At 38.9% G+C, this 6,000-nt stretch overlaps 1 pseudogene; it reads right to left on the bottom strand.

Annotated features, from left to right (window-relative positions):
• Positions 1–3,997: 3,997 nt before the first annotated feature.
• LOC103002953 (5'-AMP-activated protein kinase subunit gamma-1-like) overlaps positions 3,998–6,000 on the bottom strand; it is a 94,424-nt pseudogene continuing 92,421 nt past the window's right edge.

Here is a 6,000-nt window from a genome sequence, read left to right as displayed (position 1 = left end):
ATAATCAAGAGATTCTTTTTCATTGATCTGTGTGTCTGTCATTATGCCAGTACCAAACTGTTTTATTACTATAGCTTTGTAATAAATCAGTAAGTGTAATGCCTCCAGCTTTGTTCTTCCTTCTCAAAATTGCTTTGGCTCTTCAGGGTCTTTGTGGTTCTATACACATTTTAGGATTGCTTTTTCTATTTTTGTGGAAAATGCATTGGGATTTTGATAAGGATTGCACTGAATCTACAAATGCCTTTGGGTAGAATGAACTTTTAACAATATTAATTCTTTTGATCCACAAACACATGATATCTTTCCATTATTTGTGTCTTCCTCAGTTTCTTTCATCAATGCTTTATAATTTGCAGTGTACAAACCTTTCACATCCTTGGTTAAATTTGTCCCTAAGTATTTTATTATTTGTAATGCTACTGTAAATGGGATTGTTTTCTTTACTTCTTCTTCGGATAGTTAATTGTTGTTGTATAGAAATGCGACTGATTTTTGTAGGTTGATTTTGTATCTTCAACTTTACTGAATTCATTTATTAGTTCTAACATTTTTTTTTTGGTGGAGTCTTTAGGATTTTCTGTATATAAGATTATATCATCTGCAAACAAAGACACTTTTACTTCTTCCTTTCTGATTTGTATGCTTTTTATTTCTTTTTCTTGCCTAACTGTTCTGTCTAGGACTTCTAGGACTCTGTTGAATAAAAATGTTGAGAGGGGACACCCTTGTTTTGTTCTTAATCTTATTGGGAAAGCTTTCAACCTTTTACTGTTGAGGATGATGTTAGCTGTGGGTGTGTCATGTATGGCCTTTATTATGTTGAGGTACATTCCTTCTATACCCAATTTGTTGAGATTTTTTATCATGAAAGGATGTTGAATTTTGTCAAGTATTTTTCTGCATCTATTGAGATGATCATATGATTTTTTTTTTTTTAATTTTTATTTTTATTTATTTATGGCTGTGTTGGGTCTTCGTTTCTGTGCGAGGGCTTTCTCTAGTTGTGGCAAGCGGGGGCCAGTCTTCATCGCGGTGCGCGGGCCTCTCACTATCGCGGCCTCTCTTGTTGCGGAGCACAGGCTCCAGACGCGCAGGCTCAGTAATTGCGGCTCACGGGCCCAGTTGCTCTGCGGTATGTGGGATCTTCCCAGACCAGGGCACGAACCCGTGTCTCCTGCATTGGCAGGCAGATTCTCAACCACTGCGCCACCAGGGAAGCCCGATCATATGATTTTTATCTTTCATTCTATTAATGTGGTGTATCACATTTATTGATTTGCATATGTTGAACCATCCTTGCATCCCAGACATAAATCCCACTTGATCATGTTGTATGATCCTTTTAATGTGCTGCTGAATTCAGTTTGTGAGTATTTTATTGAGAATATTTGTATCTATATTCATCAGTGAAACTGGCCTTTGGTTTTCTTTTCTTGTAGCATCCTTATCTGGCTTAGGCATCATGGTCATGCTAGCTTGTGAAATGAATTTAAGAGTGTTCTGAAAAAAAATAAAAAAAATAAAAAAAAAAAAAGAGTGTTCTGTCCTCTTCAATTTTTTGAAAGAGTTTGAGAAAGATTGGTGTTAATTCTTCTTTAAATATTTGTTAGAATTCATCAGGGAAACCATCTGGTCCTGGAATTTTCTGTGTTGGGAGGTTTTTGATTGCTGATACAATCTCCTTACTTGTTATTGGTCTGTTCATATTTTCTATTTCTTCATGGTTCAGTCTTGTTAGTTTGAATGTTTCTAGGAATTTGTCCATTTTTTCTAGATTATCCAGTTTGTTGGCATATAATTGCTCATAGTAGTCTCTTATAATCCTTTGCATTACTGTGGTATCAGCTGTAATGTCTCTTCTTTCATTTCTAATTTCAGTTATTTGGGTCCTCTCTTTTTTTCTTAATTAGTCTAGCTAAAGGTTGGTCAACTTTTTATCTTTAAAAAAAAACCCAGCTCTTAATTGTGTTATCTTTTCTATTGTTTTTCTGGTCTTCATTTCATTTATTTCTGCTCCAATCTTTGTTATTTCCTTCCTTCTGCTAATTTTGGGCTTAGTTTGTTCTTCTTTTTCTCGTTCCTTAAGGTATAAAGTTTTGTAATCTTTCTCTTTTTTGGGGAGGTGGTTCTTGTCATTTTTTTTTTTTTAATTTCTTACATCATTTATTTATTTATTTATTTTTGGCTGTATTGGGTTTTCGTTTCTGTGCGAGGGCTTCCTCTAGCTGTGGCAAGCGGGGGCCACTCTTCATCGCGGTGCGCGGGCCTCGCACTATCGCGGCCTCTCTTGTTGCGGAGCACAGGCTCCAGACGCGCAGGCTCAGTAATTGTGGCTCACGGGCCTAGTTGCTCCACGGCATGTGGGATCTTCCCAGACCAGGGCTCGAACCCGCGTCCCCCGCATCGGCAGGCAGACTCCCAACCACTGCGCCACCAGGGAAGCCCCTTGTCATTTTTTTAAATTTAATTTAATTTAATTTTTTTTAACATCTTTATTGGAGTATAATTGCTTTACAGTGTACAGTGGTGTGTTAGTTTCTGCTTTATAACAAAGTGAATCAGCTATACATATACATATATCCCCATATCTCCTCCCTCTTGCCTCTCCCTCCCACCCTCCCTATCCCATCCCTCTAGGTGATCACAAAGCACCTAGCTGATCTCCCTGTGCTATGTGGCTGCTTCCCACTAGTTATCTATTTTACACTTGGTAGTATATATATGTCCATGCCACTCTCTCACATCGTCCCAGCTTACCCTTCCCCGTCGCCACATCCTCAAGTCCATTCTCTACGTCTGCATCTTTATTCCTGTCCTGCCTCTAGGTTCTTCAGAACCCTTTTTTTTTTTTTAGATTCCATATATATGTGTTAGCATACAGTATTTGTTTTTCTCTTTCTGACTTACTTCACTCTGTATGACAGTAATCAAGACAGTATGGTACTGGCACAAAAAGAGAAATATAGATCAATGGAACAGGATAGAAAGCCCAGAGATAAACCCATGCACATATGGTCACCTTATCTTTGATAAAGGAGGCAAGAATATACAATGGAGAAAAGACAGCCTCTTCAATAAGTGGTGCTGGGAAAACTGGACAGCTACATGTAAAAGAATGAAATTAGGACACTCCCTAACACCATACACAAAAATAAACTCAAAATGGATTAAAGACCTAAATGTAAGGCCAGACACTATAAAACTCTTAGAGGAAAACATAGGCAGAACACTCTATGACATAAATCACAGCAAGATCCTTTTTGACCCACCTCCTAGAGAAATGGAAATAAAAACAAAAATAAACAAATGGGACCTAATGAAACTTAAAAGCTTTTGCACAGCAAAGGAAAACATAAACAGGATGAAAAGACAACCCTCAGGATGGGTTCTTGTCATTTTAATTAGGTTCACCATGAAAAGCGATAACCTCAGCTAACCACTCTGCCCTCTTCTTCCACCTAACTCCCATCTCCCTTCACATGCATACAGCATAGACACCCCAAAACCCTCCTCCAATGATCCACCCCACGCCCATTGTGGGAAGAAATGTCACAAAATGAATTTAGCCTCTTTCATCCAACATGAAACAGGATGAATGAAAATATCTTTATGAAGAGTTTTATGGTGCTATTATCTTATAGTGGAGTCAGAGGCAGAGATAGAGGCTAAGGCTAAGTGAAGTCCAGGGATCTCTTAGAGATCAGAATTTTCTGGGGGGGCACAGAGCCCATAGTTTGCCCAGAAAGGGGGATATGAATAAAAGGATAGGAACTAGGATGGGCTAGACTGAAAGTTTTTCTGAGTACTGTGAGGATAAGGACACCTAAAAATTTATTCTCCTTCCTTTCCCCATGCATTCTCCAGCTCCCAGGTAGAAGGGTAGGGGGGCTCCTGAACAAGGAACAGTCACCAGGTTTTATCTGTGATTCCCAGAGCTTTAGGCAAGCAATGAGTGGGGCGCATCCGCTGGTGCTGCCTGCCCTCTTCCCTCAGCTCAGGGCTGCTTCTCTCTGCCCGTGAGCACTAGATCCTGCAGGTTGTCAGATAGTGATACAATTCCCTTGACCACATCACTCTCATCTACCACTGCAAGTCGGTGAACCTCTGCTTCCACCAGCCCATTGATGATGGTCTCCAGAGTCTCATGCAGGTAGCACTTGAGGACACATTTAAAGTAATGTGATTGATGTTGCAGGGCTTTGGCTACAGACTCATCTAGGTTGTTGTAGGTCTTTTCTGCTGCCTGGTGGATAGCATCAAACTTGTAAAAGATGTTTACCACATGACCTTTCTCATTCACCGCTGGCAGGGCTGAGAATTGGTGCTGTACAGAGATGCCCAGAGCCACATACAGCAGATCATAGCAGTGTTGGCATAGAAGCTGATTTGTAGCTCTTCTAGAGACTTAGACATGAACTCTGGCTTGGGAACTTAGTGATAAACAATTTGAGGAACTTGAGACTGCATTTGTGGATGAGGATGTACAAGATGTTGCCTGATTCTGGGTTAACAACTGGCAGCCTGTGGATCTTGTTTTGAATTAATGAAGAGACAGCATCAAACATGCTGGCATTAGGAGAAATGCAGGCAAGTGGTTTAAAGAAGTCCTGTATGTACACCTCCTTCCAAGTTTCTATCTTGTGTTCTTCCAACTCATAGATCTGTACCAAGGCTGATTTATAGTAACGGTGCAGGATATTGATGAAATTAGTGATAGTACACATGCCCACAAGTCCTTGCTTTTTGCTATCCCAGAAAGGGGCAGCTTGTATACCATTAGTCACCAAAGCAAAGAAAGCTTTCATCACCTGCAGGGAAGTAGCAAATACAACCAAACTGGAGCTTGTGATAATCAAGTCATAGCAGCAAGAGACTCTATAAAGGAAGTGTATATGCTATTGTTAGATTCTGGGGTCTCTTGAGGATGCTCATTTTTCCAGAGTTGGAAACTCTCAAGACGTGGCCATCTCCATTGCAAGAGGCACTGGCTGGGTTCATTCACTTTAGGAACCTTGCTTTTTTTTTTTTTTTTAAATAGAGATGTTTATTGCATTATACTTCCCTCTTAGAACTAGTCTTGCTGTATCCCATAAGTTCTGGTATGTTGTGTTTTCATTTTTGTTTGTGTCAAGATATTGTTTGGTTTCTCTTGTGATTTCTTCTTTGACCTATTGGTTGCTCAAGAGTGTGTTGTTTAATTTCCACACATTTGTGAATTTTCCAGTTTTCCTCTTGTAACTGATTTCTAGTTTCATATCAGTCAAAAAATATACTTGGTATGATTTCAATCATCTTACATTTGCTATTTGCTAGGCTTGTTTTGTAATCTAACATATGATCTATCCTGGAGAATGTTCCATCTGTGCTTTAGAAGAATGTGTATTCTGCTGCTGTTGGGTAGAATATTCTATACATGTCTGTTAGGTCTATTTGGTCTAAGGTGTAGTTCAAGTCCAACGTTTCATATTTATTTTCTGTCTGGATAATCTATCCATCATTGAAAGTCGGGTATTGAAGTCTCCTACTATTATTGTAGTGTTGTCTATTTCTCCCTTCACATCTACTAGGATTTGCTTAATATATTTAGGTGCTCTGATTTGGGTTGTATATATATTTACAATTGCTGTATTTTCTTGATTAATTAACCCCTTTATCATTATATAATGACCTTCTTTGTCTCTTGTTAACACTTTTGACTTAAAGTCTATTTTGTCTGATATAGGTATAGCCACTCCTGCTCTCTTTTGGTTTCCATTGCATGGAATATATTTTTCCACCCCTTCAGTTTGAGCTTGTTCATGTCCTTAAGTCTGAAGTAAGTCTCTTGGAGGCAGCATAAAGTTGGATTCTGTTTTTTAATCCATTCAGCCACTTTGAGCCTTTTGATTGGAGAATTTAATCCATTTACATTGAAAGTAACTATTGATAGGTAAGGACTTAACTAATGCCATCTCATTGTTTTCCAGCTGTTATGTAGTTCCCTTTTTCCTTTCTTTC

This window comes from Balaenoptera acutorostrata, chromosome 15 (genome assembly GCF_949987535.1).
Source record: "Balaenoptera acutorostrata chromosome 15, mBalAcu1.1, whole genome shotgun sequence".
In the NCBI taxonomy this organism is placed as follows: domain Eukaryota; kingdom Metazoa; phylum Chordata; class Mammalia; order Artiodactyla; family Balaenopteridae; genus Balaenoptera; species Balaenoptera acutorostrata.
The sequence above is the reverse complement of the archived record's forward strand: the minus strand, read 5'-3'. Positions and strand labels throughout refer to the sequence as shown.